Source organism: Hemicordylus capensis, chromosome 16 (assembly GCF_027244095.1).
Source record: "Hemicordylus capensis ecotype Gifberg chromosome 16, rHemCap1.1.pri, whole genome shotgun sequence".
In the NCBI taxonomy this organism is placed as follows: Eukaryota; Metazoa; Chordata; class Lepidosauria; order Squamata; family Cordylidae; genus Hemicordylus; species Hemicordylus capensis.
Window position 1 is genome coordinate 3,090,664 of NC_069672.1, and position 15,704 is coordinate 3,106,367.

At 48.3% G+C, this 15,704-nt stretch overlaps 1 long non-coding RNA gene across 4 annotated transcripts in view; it reads left to right on the forward strand.

Moving 5' to 3' along the window:
• LOC128338451 (uncharacterized) overlaps positions 1 to 15,704 on the forward strand; it is a 155,258-nt gene that overhangs the window by 92,273 nt on the left and 47,281 nt on the right. Inside the window, exon 4 of one of the 4 annotated variants that reach the window (XR_008312632.1) lies at positions 8,269 to 8,522. The exons of the other annotated variants lie outside the window; for them this stretch is intronic. This is a non-coding gene — a long non-coding RNA (uncharacterized LOC128338451). Of the gene's footprint in view, positions 1 to 8,268; positions 8,523 to 15,704 lie in introns of those variants that run through there. 4 annotated transcript variants of the gene reach the window in all.

The following is a 15,704-nucleotide window of genomic DNA, read 5'->3' on the forward strand; positions in this document are numbered from 1 at the left end:
AGAGATGGGGAGGCTCTGATTTCAGCAGGGAGGACATTCCAACGTCCAGGGGCTTCAACGGAGAAGGCCAGTTCCCGAGTAGCCACCAAACAAGTTGGCAGCAACTGCAGACTGACCTCTCCAGATGATCTTAGCAGGCAGTGGGGCTCATGGTGAAGAAGACATTCTCTTAAATATTATGGGAGTTGTCGTCCAAAAACAGCTGGCGGGGCCTAAGTTGAGCAGGCCTGGTCTTCACTGACTGGCAGCAGGTTCTCCAAGGTTCCAAGCAGGAGTCTCTCCCAGCCCTACCAGGAGATGCTGCCAGGGAGGGAACCTGGAATCTCCTGCAAAGCAGATGCTCTACCACTGAGCTATGGCCCCATCCCCACACAACCCACTTCTGGAGAGTAGAGGAAACTTTAAGCAATGTTGACCATCATAAACGTCATGCCCTTGAAAGGGACCCATGACTGTTGCTCAGTTACTCCCACCAGAGTTCCCTCTAACCGGGATTCCCAGATGTTGTTGACTACAACTCCCAGAATCCCTAGCCAAAGGCCACTGCAGCTAGGGATGATGGGAGTTGTAATTAGCAACATCTGGGATTCCCTGTTACAAGGAACTCTGCTCTCCTCTGGGCTACCATGTTCGCTCTCTTGGATTTCTGGGCAATTGTACACACTTCTGGCATATCTATCTATCTATCTATCTATCTATCTATCTATCTATCTATTTATTATATTTATATCCCACTCTTTCTCTGAGGAGATCAAAGTACATTCTTATTTTTGCACATTTTATGTACAAAATTTTATGTACATGCTTATAAGTGTACATGCTTATTTTTATCCTCACATCAACCCTGTGATGTAGGTTAGGGCTGGGAGGTACATGACTGGCCCAGAGTCACCCAGTGAGTTTCATGGTTGAATGGGGATTCGAACTCGGATCTTCCCAATCCTAGTCCACCACTCTGACCACTACACTATACCCTCCCTTTCTGTTGCATCAGTTCCTTTTGCGCAAGTTGTCTCCCTCCATTGCTCTTTCCAGCCCTGTGAAGTCATATCTCCGTTATCGAACCGTATTTACCTGCCTGTACTAGGAGCTGAAGCTCACCATGTTCATTTCCCCTGCTCTGTGTCTTCGCGAACAGACATCGTAAGCCCCAGATATTACACTCCAGGATCTCAGCCGCTCTGTCATTTTCTTTGCTAGGCAACCTCCACGCCCCCAGTTTCTGCTGTAGCAACCAAGTAAGCCTCTCTCTTTAGTACTTACCCTGAGACTTACCTTTGTACTTTCATCTCCAGCCCCCACATAATTGAGCTGAAAGCTCTCATTGAGTCCTCTGCTAACTGGGCCATGAGGCAGCTTTTCAAGCAATGGCTCTCATAAATCCAACAGGGCAAGAATTCAGTCCAGCATAGCATCCCTCCCAGTGCCTGGTGCATGCATGCCCTTTGGTTTCTTTTTAGATCCTGAGTCACTCTGGGGACAGGAAACTATCTTATTCCTCCTTTTAATATAAACCACTTTGAGAACCTTTTTGTAGAGATGTGCACGGAATGACTATTTCAATTCATTTCGAATTAGAGTCAAATTCGAAAAATTCATTTCGAATTCGCATCAAATTTGAATCTGGTCCAAAGATTTGATTCAGATTCGAATCAAATTTGGATCAATGTGATAGTATTTTGCTGCCTTTTTTTTTAACCAATCAAGGGGCCCCTTCATGTGCACTTGCATCTCGTGGTGCAAATGCAGCCATAATGCTTCCCCATAGTTACCTCTTTAGTCTACTTTCTAGCAGGCTTATGAGATCACCCGGCATTCTGTGTGTGTGTCCATGTGTCCATGTGTACCAAATCAGGTACAGCTGTAGGGACACATAGGGACACTTCAACAACATAGTTTGTGATGATATCATCCACACCGATCCAAGATGGTGGATGTGTAAACTTTTGAGGCACAAGTGGGCTAACTTGTGAACTGCCTAACCGATTTGAACCAAATTTGTTGCAGCTGTAGGGACACAAAGGGATGCCCAAATGGTGTGGTGTGTGATGATGTCATCCACTCCAATTCAAGATGGCAGCCCTGTGAACATCTGAGGCACAAGTGGGCTAACTTGTGAACGGTCTAACTGATTTGAACCAAGTTAGGTACAGTTGTAGTGAGTGACACACAGGTACACCTCAGTGGTGCCATTTATGATGATGTCATCCACCCTGATTCAAGATGGCAGAACCATAAACTTTTGAGGCACAAGTGAACTGACTTGTGAACCACTTAACCAATTTGAACCAAATTTGCAGCAGTTGTAGGGACACATAGGGATATCTCATTGTGATGATGTCATCCACCTTAATTCAAAATGGTGGACACGTAAACTTTGGAGGCGCACGTGCACTAACTTGAGGACAGTCTAACCGATTTGAACCAAATTTGCAACAGCTGAATGGACACATAGGGATGCCCCAATGGTGTAGTTTGTGATGATGTCACCCACCCCGATCCAAGATGGTGGGTGCATAAACCCTTGAGGCACAAGTGCACTAACTTGAGAACTGTCTAACTGAATTGAACCAAATTTGGAGCAGCTGTAGTGAGTGACACACAGGGACACCTCAATGGTGCAGTTTGTAATGATGACATTCACCCCGATCCAAGATGGCAGACACATGAAAATTTGAGGCGCAAGAGATATAACTTGTGGACCTCAATCTGCACCAAATTTAGTCCAGATGTAGAGACAGTGAAAGGAAAGTAGGCTGATTGGTTCTTACTAGAACAACTTGTTTCTAAACTAAAAAGCCCCAAAGCTGCAGCAAAAGAGGAAGGGAAGAAAAATGAAGGTTTCTCACATATGAGTTCCAGGTGTGTAAATGAAGACTGAAACCTAGTGAGTCTTTTTGAAATATATATTTTACTGTAACCATTTTAAAAGAGAGACTATAAAAGCATCCAATGTATTTTCAGTATGGAAACCTAGTGAATTGTGTTTTAAAAAAATAATAGATTTCATGGTAACCATTTCCAAAGAAAGATAATAAAAGTGCTCAGCCTACTTCCCGTATAGAAACCAAATGAATTTTAATGAAATTATTCTAACTTCCTCCAGAATCCCTATAAAGGTTCTGCCCAAATTTAGTTCCGTTATTGCTTTAATTGAAATTTGCACTCCAGAGAGAAATGCCGAGTTTCAGAAGTCCAGCATTCATTTACAGCTGTCATTTCCGCCCAGCATTCATTTTCAGAGATGGCAACGATTACCCTTTCTCAGAGATGGCTCCAGCGGATTGCAATGAGTAGAGAATACTCCCCGCAAAATACAACCCACTCCCCAATTCACTTCCCCACCCACCAGACTGGATCTTTACGGCAAAGTGTCAGCCAATGACATGCCATATTGTGGTCCCCTTGCTTGAATTAAGGATCTTTAAAGATCTCCACTGTTTCAAGAAGCCTCATTCACTCACAACTGTACCCCAGATCAAGCAGGAGAAGGCACTGCAGCCGGTTAAGGAGAAGATTCTATCAGCCTCCCAGGAGCCGAGCCTACCCCATCACTTCCTTTCAGGCCAGTAAGTGAGCTGCGTGATGTCGTAAATCTGTTGGCTCGGCTAACCTGACAAGATTTACAACCCCTTCTACTTCTGTGAGTTAAACAGAAAGTCTGGAAATAAGAGTAGCAGCGAAGCTGCATGAATGAAAGCGAAAAAAAGACTCACAAAGAAAAATAGTAGCAAACAAAATAAAGGCCCTTGAACTAAACTAGGTACCCCCCTCTACGATAACTGAGTAATAACTAGAAAAAAACAGAGCAAGGAATGAACAGAACAAGTGCAAGCTGGAACACGAAAGGTTGAAGAATGCTAAGTAGGAACACAGTCTGCGGTAAGCGAAAGTTGCTGACAGTAATCTGTCCCAAGAACAGCGTCTGCTTAATTTAGGGCTCAAGATAACCGGCGACCGATCAGGCTTTCCTGACTCAGCACTTCTATTGCCTCTCCTGTGAGATCTTGCTCCTGCGTGTCTCCCACTGAGCCTTTCTCTTGAGATGCCTTCTTAACACAGGTGAAATTCCAGCTTCCTCCTGATCAGCCTCTTCAGCCCTCATGTCTGCCAGCTGCCCAGACTCCTCTGTATGCTGCCGTTCCAGCCCAGCTCCAGAGTCTGTTCTCCCAGCCAAATCCTGCTGCTGTGCCTCTGAGTCTGCACTCCCAACCAAGTCTGCAGAGAGAGCAGGCTAACCCACTCTCCCCACAAAGCCCGGTAAGGCTCTACACATGGATCATGCCTAGAGCCTCTGTATTATCTAAGAGGACTCTGGCCCATGTACTCCATATGTTTGAAAATGCCATTGCCAAGCAAGCTTCATTAATAAAGGAAATAAACAAAGATGCATTATCTTGCCTCGGTAAGTATCGTATTAGGGAGTTCACACAATCCTCAAAAGGGTAGGACAAGGGTCCTACCCAAGTTGAGGAGCTGGGTGCCCTCCCAATTTTTTTATTGCCTGTGAAGGAAAAGCAAGGTAGAAAGTGAAGGAAGTGAGCGCATCTGAGGCTCAAGATGGGAACAAGGGCTTTGTCCTACCCACTAGCTGTATGCAGCTATTTATTTTATTTTATTTGGTATACCTCCTCAAACTCATGTCTCTGGGCTGTTCAATGAGCCTATGAGGAAAAGCTGCCGTACCCAGTGTGAGCCCCAACCCATGATCACTCCCTCCCCCTTCTTTTTCCATTGCAGATGACCAAGAATCAGAACTGTGCACTATGGGTGTGCACAAAGCGAATTTTGAATTCCGTTCCAAGCTCGGAACGGAATGCAAAATGCTCGGAAGGTCTCATTGGAAGAATCAATTGAACTGTAACGAGCCCATTCCGTAGAATCATACCAACTCATTCCAAACACCATTTTGAATTCCAAAATGGCGCTCTTCCGGCCTCCTCTGCACACACACAGCAGCCATTTGTGTGGTGGTGCTGACCACAAAAATGTCTGCCACATGTGCACAAAGACAAGATGAACGCCATTTTGGAATTCAAAGTGGTGCTTGGAATGAGTCGGAACATTCCACCTTGGAACAGGTCATTCTGCTCCCAGCTCGAAGCAGCCCCTCCCTTTTAAGGGTGTTCTGTTTTCAGTTTGCAATGCTTGGAATGGCCTGTTTCAAGGTGGGACATTCCAACCTCAGAATGTTCTGCACATATCTGGTCAGAAGAGTGCCATTTTGTGATTCAAAACAGTGTTTAGAATGGGTTGGAACAATCCGACAGAATGGGGTCATTACGTTGGAGCAATTGGCTGGATTGGTTGTTCCAGTGAAACGTTCCGTGAATTTTTTTGTTTTATTCTGAGCTTGGAACGGAATTCAAATGCCTTTTGTGTGCACCCATCGTGCACAATTCCGATTCTTGATCATCTGCAATGGAAAACATCCCGGGTGTCCCAAACTTGGATAGGATAGTTGTCCTACCCTATTGAGGATCGTGTTGAAGTATCTTCATGTATAGCAAAACCCATGCTCCCCTAATAAGGTTCTATGCCACCCTTTGCTCCCCCAGATCTCAGAGGAGCATTTTAACTACTCAGCCTGGGACTGTAGCCACCTTTGATGCAGCGAGAGCAGGGTGGCTCTCGTTCGCCGTGATTCAGAGTTGTTGACAGATTTCCCGCTTGCCTTTGCTTTCTTGCATTGAAGGAGACACTCTGGAATTACACTGCCGCGTCTGATCAATACCCTGACAGGAGCCCCTATGGCTTGATTATGCCCCAGAGTACTTGCAAGGGACCGGCAAGGTCACGCAAAGCTGCTTGGGAGAGGAGACAGCCCTGTGCATCGGCGGTTCTGCAGCTGTCCCAGGCGGAAGAGGGTGGCAGTTGCAGAGGTCACTTGAGTGCGTGGAGACAGCTTCACTTTGTGACGGAGAGGATCAAAATTGCTCCAATACCCCCTAAATACTATCATCAGAGGGGCGTCATTTACCGGTGCTGCCGACCAACTGAACAGCAAAGACGTGAACTCCAAGCTGTCAGCAGCCTGTGCAGAACATGATGCTCTTAAAGAAAAGATGCTCCCACTGGTCGTGGGTGCGGATTTCAGGAGATTAATCCATACTGCAATAAGCAAGCTGGGGCAGCCCTTTCATGAGGCGAGGGGGGGGCAGTCACCTCAGGTCGCAGGTGATCCCTTGGGGAGGAGAGCTGCTTTGGGGAGAAGAGCATGAATTGTCCCTATACTAATCAGGGTCTGCCCTGGTTTGCATTTGGATGGGAGACCATATGTGTGCACTGTAAGATATTACCCTTAGGGGATGCGGCTGAAGCTTAGTAGTAGAGCATCTGTGTGCTTGCATGCCTCCTTGGCAGTATCTCCAGGTAAGGCTGGAAGAGACTCCTGCCTGAAACCCTGCTGCCAGTCAGTGTAAAGCTGCTGCCAGTCAGTGTAGACAATCCTGAACTTGATGGCCCAAGTGCCTGACTCGGTAGGCAGCTTCATATGTTGATCAGGTGCATCCATAGATTAGTGGTAGAGCAGTAGGTCCCAATTTCGATCCTTGGCAGCATCTCCAGGTAGGGCTGGAAGAGACTCCTGCCTGAAACCTTGGAGAGCTGCTGCCAGTCAGTGTGGACAGTGCAGAGATGGCAGCATCTACACTGGCAATGCTACCAGCAACTGAACCTGGTGCTTCCTGCATGCAAACATGCAGATGCCCATCCCCTAAGGGGAATATCATACAGTGCTCACATGTAGCCTCTCATCCAAATGCCAACCTTGGTGGATCCTGCTTAGCTAAGAGGACGACTCAGTTCCACTACCACAAGCCTGGCCCTCCTCCCTAAATGTGTCCCTCTAACTTCCTATTTAGCAGAGACAATCTCTATTTTTCTGTTATTATCCCCAGAGAGACTCAGGGACTTCTTATCTGACCTCCCTCGCTGCTAAGCTTCCAAATTGCCTTGTCTTCTTTCCAGAGTCGATCTGGTGCATTAGGAATTCTCCATGATTCCTTCAGCTCCACCTTTTGCACATGCTGTGCACGTGCACTGTAAGTACACATTCCGTTCCTTCATTTTAATTTCTCTCATCCGGCCGAACGTCATCCCTATGTTCTAGTGGGTGGTTTGGCTCTGAATATTTCTGGTTTTTACATTTAATACCCATCACGGGCAAGGGGACTTTGCTAAGTAGGGTGTGCCCTGGTTGCATATGAATGGGAGACGACATGTGTGAGCAGTGGAAGAGATTCCCCTTAAAGGATAGGGCCACTATGGCAAGAGCAGAAGGTTCCCAATTCCCTCCCTGGCAGCATCTCCAAGATGGGGCTGAGAGAGATTCCTGCCTGCAACCTGGGAGAAGCCGCTGCCAGTCTGGGTCGACAATACTGCGCTAGATAGACCAATGGTCTGACTCAGTATATGGCAGCTTCCTATTTCTCTAAAACTGAGTCGCTGCTTTCATTGGTGCTGATGGGAGATTTCCGTGGGGAACTAACAGTAGAGATGGAGCGGGGCTGTTTTCAGGCCTGTGGTGTACAGGGAAAGGGTTAAACACCCCTTCCCTGGGTGACATGCGGTTGCTTCTGCACAGCTGCTTTTTAATTCTTTAAAAAATAAATGAATAGAGCTGTAACTCAGATGCAGAGTGTCTGCTGTGCATGCAGAAGATCCCAGGTTAAATCCTGGGTAGCATCTCCAGGTAAGGCTAAGGAAGATTCGTGCCCGGAACCCTTGATGGCCCCCAGCCTGGATGGCTTTAAAAGGCACTTAGGCAGATTCATGGAGAACAGAGCTATCAATGGCTACTAGTCAGGTGGCTGTGGGACATCTCCCGCCTCAGAGGCATGATGCCTGTAAATACCAGTTTCAGGGGAGCAACAGCAGGAAAGAGAGCATGCCTCTACCCCTTGCCTCCGGGCTTCTCTGAAATATCTGGTGGGCTGCTATGGGAAACCGGATGCTATTCTTATGTTTTTATGTTTTATCCCCTGCTAACTGAGCAAAGAGGCACCTTTTAAAAGTGGTGCTTCTCTTTATTTAGCAGGGGGAGAGCAACTGACCCTATCCGCCCCCAGCGCAGTATCCCTCCAGTAGCTGTTGCTGGTGTCTCTCTTATGTTCCTTTTTGTAGATTGTGAGCCCTTTGGGGACAGGGAGCTAATTTCATTCATTCATTCATTCATTCATTCATTCATTCATTTCTATGTAAAATGCTTAGGGAACTAAGCATCCTATCCGTATTCATTTATGTTCTTAAATTCGTATGTACTAACAGGAACCAGCAACAGAAGCAGTGGAAGAAGAGCTAGGAGGGAAACCAAGGATAAAACCAAGCTATAACCTCCCGCCCCTTCCCTGAAATTGTCCATGAGTTGAGGAAATGAACAGAAAATGTCCTCTACTGCATGTTTACGTCAACACATTCTAATTCCCTTTCAGACCTCTTTAACTGCCCTGGCGTTCAAGCCCGGAATCCTGGGGTTTGGAGTATTGTGGCTCTGTATAATTTGATTTATGGTGTTTATTAAATTCTTGCCCTGGTCCGATGCCGTTCCCGTGGACATGTGGGGGCAGTGGTGGTCGTCCAACCAGGCTTAAACTGAATTAAACCGTACAGTGTAGATACAATCTAGGTTGTGAAATCAGGGCCCCGACTTCCTGGATGATGCGAGGTCTACTGTACAGTACTAGCTGCTGACCCTACAGGAACACACACACACACTTCGCCAGCCACCCCCAACGGGCTCTATGCTTCTCTCTCGCCCCCCAGGCATTCCCATCAGTCCTTTCCTCTCCCTCCCTGAGCCAGCTCTGAATTTAAAGCCCTCCGGTTCTCTCCCTCCCAGCACAAATGCATCCGAACGCCTGGATACGGGCGGGTGCCAGCGGTGGAGAGAGGCAAGGCATTTTGGAGGCTTCTGTTTTAGCTGGCTCTCTTTCTGCGTGTGATCTCAGTTCCTCCGAGATTAAGAGATAATTGCCATGGCAACCGGCACCTTTTATTAGCCTGCCTCAGTTTGTAGTTAATAGGCTGATAAAAATCGCCCACGAGGGGGGAAATTAAACATCTCCCCTGCTCCTGTGCAAACGCCAATGTCCTCCTCAGCAGTCTTTGGGCGACAGTTTGATCTGCAACACAGCCGGATCCATAATGCGGTTAAGCCAGGAAGCTCAGACCTAAGTTAGGAATGTAGGAACATTGGAAGCTGCCATATACCGAGTCAGATCATCGGTCCATCTCGCTCAATATTGTCTACACAGACTGGCAGTGACTTCTCCAAACTTGCAGGCAGGAGCCTCTCTCAGCCATCTCTTGCAGATGCTGCCAGGGAGGGAACTTGGAACCCTAAATCCCCTGAGGGGAATCACTTCCAGTGCTTGCACTTCTAGTCTCCCTTTCATATGCAACCAGGGCAGACCCTGGTTAGCTAAGGGGACAAGTCATGCTTGCTACCACCACACCAGCTCTCCTCTCCAAAGGAGATGAGGGAGCCTTAGCTACTGTTTCATACGAACATTGGAAGCTGCCATATACTGAGTCAGACCATAGGTCCATCTAGCTCAGTATTGTCTACACAGACTGGCAGCGGCTTCTCCGAGGTTGCAGGCAGGAATCTCTCTCAACCCTACCTTGGAGATGCCAGGGAGGGAGCTTGGAAGCTTCTGCTCTCCCCAGAGTGGCTCCATCCCCAAAGGGGAATATCTTACAGTGCTCACACATGTAGTCTCCCATTCAAATGCAAACCAAGGCAGACCCTGCTTAGCTAAGGGGACAAGTCATGCTTGCTACCACAAGACCAGCTCTCCTCCTCTCTTGCAGATGTCCAGCACAAAGCCAGTGGTCCCACCATAACTCAGTGGCAGAGCTGAGTGAGAATCCTCCATGAAACCTTGGAGAGCTGCTGCCAGTCAGTGTAGACCAGGGATTCTCAACGTTGGGTCCCCAGATGTTATTGGACTTCATCTCCCATAATCCCCAACCAAAGGCCACTGGGGCTGGAGATCATGGGGGTTGAAGTCCAATAACATCTGGGGACCCAACATTGAGAATCTCTGATGTAGACAACACTGAGTTAGATGGACCAAGAGTCTGACTCAGTTTAAGGCAGCTTCCTGTGTTCCTCTGAGTGTAGTCCTCCTTTTACCACCAACTGTAAAGAACACGAATCTCCCACTTCTGGCGAAATGTAGGGCATGGCCACGTCCTACTCTAAGCCCCAGAAAACCCAGGGGATTGAACTTGGGACTCCCTGCATGCAAGCACAGAGATGATTTCCCACTCAACTATGGCCCCATTCCCTAAGGGGAATATCTTACAGTAGACAGCACGCACAGGTGGGCACCCATCCAAATGCAAACCAAGGCACACCCTGCTTAGCAAAGGGTTCCATTCATGCTTGCAAGCACAAGAGCGGTTCTGTCTTGGAAGAGACAGAAAAGAAGCAGACATAGCGAGAGAAAGAGAGACTTCTCATTTTATGGTGTCATGATTTATGGTTCGTCATCATCATTAATTTCCTATATAAATTATTGCTGACTAAAATAATGTCTGTTTACGGTTCAATTACTCAATAATTATTGGCAAGGGTTCTTTACACAATGACTGTATCGGATTCCTCCAGGGTGTGCAGGAATGCTGTGAGAAATTTGCTCGCGCTCTCTCTCTCTCTCTCTCTCTCTCTCTCTCTCTCTCTCTCTCTCTCTCTCTCTCTCTTTTACAGCAGAGCCTGTAGCAGTTGTTGAAATGGTTTCTGTCGGGGATCCTGCAGCAGTTGTTGAAATGGTTTCTGTCGGGGATCCTGCAGCAGTTGTTGAAATGGCTTCTGTTGGGGATCCTGCAGCAGTTGTTGAAATGGCTTCTGTTGGGGATCCTGCAGCAGTTGTTGAAATGGCTTCTGTCGGGGATCCTGTAGCAGTTGTTGATCCTGCAGCAGTTGTTGAAATGGCTTCTGTCGGGGAACCTGCAGCAGTTGTTGAAATGGCTTCTGTCGGGGATCCTGTAGCAGTTGTTGATCCTGCAGCAGTTGTTGAAATGGCTTCTGTCGGTGATCCTGTAGCAGTTGTTGATCCTGCAGCAGTTGTTGAAATAGCACTTAGCACTTACATTGGCTTCTGTCGGGGATCCTGCAGCAGTTGTTGATCCTGCAGCAGTTGTTGAAATGGCTTCTGTCGGGGAACCTGCAGCAGTTGTTGAAATGGCTTCTGTCGGGGATCCTGTAGCAGTTGTTGATCCTGCAGCAGTTGTTGAAATGGCTTCTGTCGGGGATCCTGCAGCAGTTGTTGAAATGGCTTCTGTCGGTGATCCTGTAGCAGTTGTTGATCCTGCAGCAGTTGTTGAAATGGCTTCTGTCGGGGATCCTGCAGCAGTTGTTGAAATGGCTTCTGTCGGGGATCCTGTAGCAGTTGTTGATCCTGCAGCAGTTGTTGAAATGGCTTCTGTCGGGGATCCTGCAGCAGTTGTTGAAATGGCTTCTGTCGGGGATCCTGTAGCAGTTGTTGATCCTGCAGCAGTTGTTGAAATGGCTTCTGTCGGGGAACCTGCAGCAGTTGTTGAAATGGCTTCTGTCGGGGATCCTGTAGCAGTTGTTGATCCTGCAGCAGTTGTTGAAATGGCTTCTGTCGGGGATCCTGCAGCAGTTGTTGAAATGGCTTCTGTCGGGGATCCTGTAGCAGTTGTTGATCCTGCAGCAGTTGTTGAAATGGCTTCTGTCGGGGATCCTGCAGCAGTTGTTGAAATGGCTTCTGTCGGGGATCCTGTAGCAGTTGTTGATCCTGCAGCAGTTGTTGAAATGGCTTCTGTCGGGGATCCTGCAGCAGTTGTTGAAATGGCTTCTGTCGGGGATCCTGTAGCAGTTGTTGATCCTGCAGCAGTTGTTGCAATGGCTTCTGTCGGGGATCCTGTAGCAGTTGTTGATCCTGTAGCAGTTGCTGGTTCTGCAGTAGTTGTTGAAATGGCTTCTGTCGGGGATCCTGCAGCAGTTGTTGATCCTGCAGCAGTTGTTGAAATGGCTTCTGTCGGGGATCCTGCAGCAGTTGTTGAAATGGCTTCTGTCGGGGATCCTGTAGCAGTTGTTGATCCTGCAGCAGTTGTTGAAATGGCTTCTGTCGGGGATCCTGCAGCAGTTGTTGAAATGGCTTCTGTCGGGGATCCTGTAGCAGTTGTTGATCCTGTAGCAGTTGCTGGTTCTGCAGTAGTTGTTGAAATGGCTTCTGTCGGGGATCCTGCAGCAGTTGTTGATCCTGCAGCAGTTGTTGAAATGGCTTCTGTCGGGGATCCTGCAGCAGTTGTTGAAATGGCTTCTGTCGGGGATCCTGTAGCAGTTGTTGATCCTGCAGCAGTTGTTGAAATGGCTTCTGTCGGGGATCCTGCAGCAGTTGTTGAAATGGCTTCTGTCGGTGATCCTGTAGCAGTTGTTGATCCTGCAGCAGTTGTTGAAATGGCTTCTGTCGGGGATCCTGCAGCAGTTGTTGATCCTGCAGCAGTTGTTGAAATGGCTTCTGTCGGGGATCCTGCAGCAGTTGTTGAAATGGCTTCTGTCGGTGATCCTGTAGCAGTTGTTGATCCTGCAGCAGTTGTTGAAATGGCTTCTGTCGGGGATCCTGCAGCAGTTGTTGAAATGGCTTCTGTCGGGGATCCTGTAGCAGTTGTTGATCCTGCAGCAGTTGTTGAAATGGCTTCTGTCGGGGATCCTGCAGCAGTTGTTGCAATGGCTTCTGTCGGGGATCCTGTAGCAGTTGTTGATCCTGCAGCAGTTGTTGAAATGGCTTCTGTCGGGGATCCTGCAGCAGTTGTTGAAATGGCTTCTGTCGGGGATCCTGTAGCAGTTGTTGATCCTGCAGCAGTTGTTGAAATGGCTTCTGTCGGGGATCCTGCAGCAGTTGTTGATCCTGCAGCAGTTGTTGAAATAGCTTCTGTCGGGGATCCTGCAGCAGTTGTTGAAATGGCTTCTGTCGGGGATCCTGTAGCAGTTGTTGATCCTGCAGCAGTTGTTGAAATGGCTTCTGTCGGGGATCCTGCAGCAGTTGTTGAAATGGCTTCTGTCGGGGATCCTGTAGCAGTTGTTGATCCTGCAGCAGTTGTTGAAATGGCTTCTGTCGGGGATCCTGCAGCAGTTGTTGAAATGGCTTCTGTCGGGGATCCTGTAGCAGTTGTTGATCCTGCAGCAGTTGTTGAAATGGCTTCTGTCGGGGATCCTGCAGCAGTTGTTGCAATGGCTTCTGTCGGGGATCCTGTAGCAGTTGTTGATCCTGCAGCAGTTGTTGAAATGGCTTCTGTCGGGGATCCTGCAGCAGTTGTTGAAATGGCTTCTGTCGGGGATCCTGTAGCAGTTGTTGATCCTGCAGCAGTTGTTGAAATGGCTTCTGTCGGGGATCCTGCAGCAGTTGTTGAAATGGCTTCTGTCGGTGATCCTGTAGCAGTTGTTGATCCTGCAGCAGTTGTTGCAATGGCTTCTGTCGGGGATCCTGCAGCAGTTGTTGAAATGGCTTCTGTCGGGGATCCTGTAGCAGTTGTTGATCCTGCAGCAGTTGTTGAAATGGCTTCTGTCGGGGATCCTGCAGCAGTTGTTGAAATGGCTTCTGTCGGTGATCCTGCAGCAGTTGTTGATCCTGCAGCAGTTGTTGAAATAGCTTCTGTCAGGGATCCTGTAGCAGTTGTTGAAATGGCTTCTGTCGGGGATCCTGCAGCAGTTGTTGATCCTGCAGCAGTTGTTGAAATGGCTTCTGTCGGGGATCCTGCAGCAGTTGTTGAAATGGCTTCTGTCGGGGATCCTGTAGCAGTTGTTGATCCTGCAGCAGTTGTTGAAATGGCTTCTGTCGGGGATCCTGCAGCAGTTGTTGAAATGGCTTCTGTTGGGGATCCTGTAGCAGTTGTTGATCCTGCAGCAGTTGTTGAAATGGCTTCTGTCGGGGATCCTGCAGCAGTTGTTGCAATGGCTTCTGTCGGGGATCCTGTAGCAGTTGTTGATCCTGCAGCAGTTGTTGAAATGGCTTCTGTCGGGGATCCTGCAGCAGTTGTTGAAATGGCTTCTGTCGGTGATCCTGCAGCAGTTGTTGATCCTGCAGCAGTTGTTGAAATAGCTTCTGTCAGGGATCCTGTAGCAGTTGTTGATCCTGCAGCAGTTGTTGAAATGGCTTCTGTCGGTGATCCTGTAGCAGTTGTTGATCCTGCAGCAGTTGTTGAAATGGCTTCTGTCGGGGATCCTGCAGCAGTTGTTGCAATGGCTTCTGTCGGGGATCCTGTAGCAGTTGTTGATCCTGTAGCAGTTGCTGGTTCTGCAGTAGTTGTTGAAATGGCTTCTGTCGGGGATCCTGCAGCAGTTGTTGATCCTGCAGCAGTTGTTGAAATGGCTTCTGTCGGGGATCCTGCAGCAGTTGTTGAAATGGCTTCTGTCGGGGATCCTGTAGCAGTTGTTGATCCTGCAGCAGTTGTTGAAATGGCTTCTGTCGGGGATCCTGCAGCAGTTGTTGAAATGGCTTCTGTCGGTGATCCTGTAGCAGTTGTTGATCCTGCAGCAGTTGTTGAAATGGCTTCTGTCGGGGATCCTGCAGCAGTTGTTGATCCTGCAGCAGTTGTTGAAATGGCTTCTGTCGGGGATCCTGCAGCAGTTGTTGAAATGGCTTCTGTCGGTGATCCTGTAGCAGTTGTTGATCCTGCAGCAGTTGTTGAAATGGCTTCTGTCGGGGATCCTGCAGCAGTTGTTGAAATGGCTTCTGTCGGGGATCCTGTAGCAGTTGTTGATCCTGCAGCAGTTGTTGAAATGGCTTCTGTCGGGGATCCTGCAGCAGTTGTTGCAATGGCTTCTGTCGGGGATCCTGTAGCAGTTGTTGATCCTGCAGCAGTTGTTGAAATGGCTTCTGTCGGGGATCCTGCAGCAGTTGTTGAAATGGCTTCTGTCGGGGATCCTGTAGCAGTTGTTGATCCTGCAGCAGTTGTTGAAATGGCTTCTGTTGGTGATCCTGCAGCAGTTGTTGATCCTGCAGCAGTTGTTGAAATAGCTTCTGTCGGGGATCCTGCAGCAGTTGTTGAAATGGCTTCTGTCGGGGATCCTGTAGCAGTTGTTGATCCTGCAGCAGTTGTTGAAATGGCTTCTGTCGGAGATCCTGCAGCAGTTGTTGAAATGGCTTCTGTCGGGGATCCTGTAGCAGTTGTTGATCCTGCAGCAGTTGTTGAAATGGCTTCTGTCGGGGATCCTGCAGCAGTTGTTGAAATGGCTTCTGTCGGGGATCCTGTAGCAGTTGTTGATCCTGCAGCAGTTGTTGAAATGGCTTCTGTCGGGGATCCTGCAGCAGTTGTTGCAATGGCTTCTGTCGGGGATCCTGTAGCAGTTGTTGATCCTGCAGCAGTTGTTGAAATGGCTTCTGTCGGTGATCCTGTAGCAGTTGTTGATCCTGCAGCAGTTGTTGAAATGGCTTCTGTCGGGGATCCTGCAGCAGTTGTTGAAATGGCTTCTGTCGGGGATCCTGTAGCAGTTGTTGATCCTGCAGCAGTTGTTGAAATGGCTTCTGTCGGGGATCCTGCAGCAGTTGTTGAAATGGCTTCTGTCGGTGATCCTGTAGCAGTTGTTGATCCTGCAGCAGTTGTTGAAATGGCTTCTGTCGGTGATCCTGCAGCAGTTGTTGATCCTGCAGCAGTTGTTGAAATAGCTTCTGTCAGGGATCCTGTAGCAGTTGTTGATCCTGCAGCAGTTGTTGAAATGGCTTCTGTCGGGG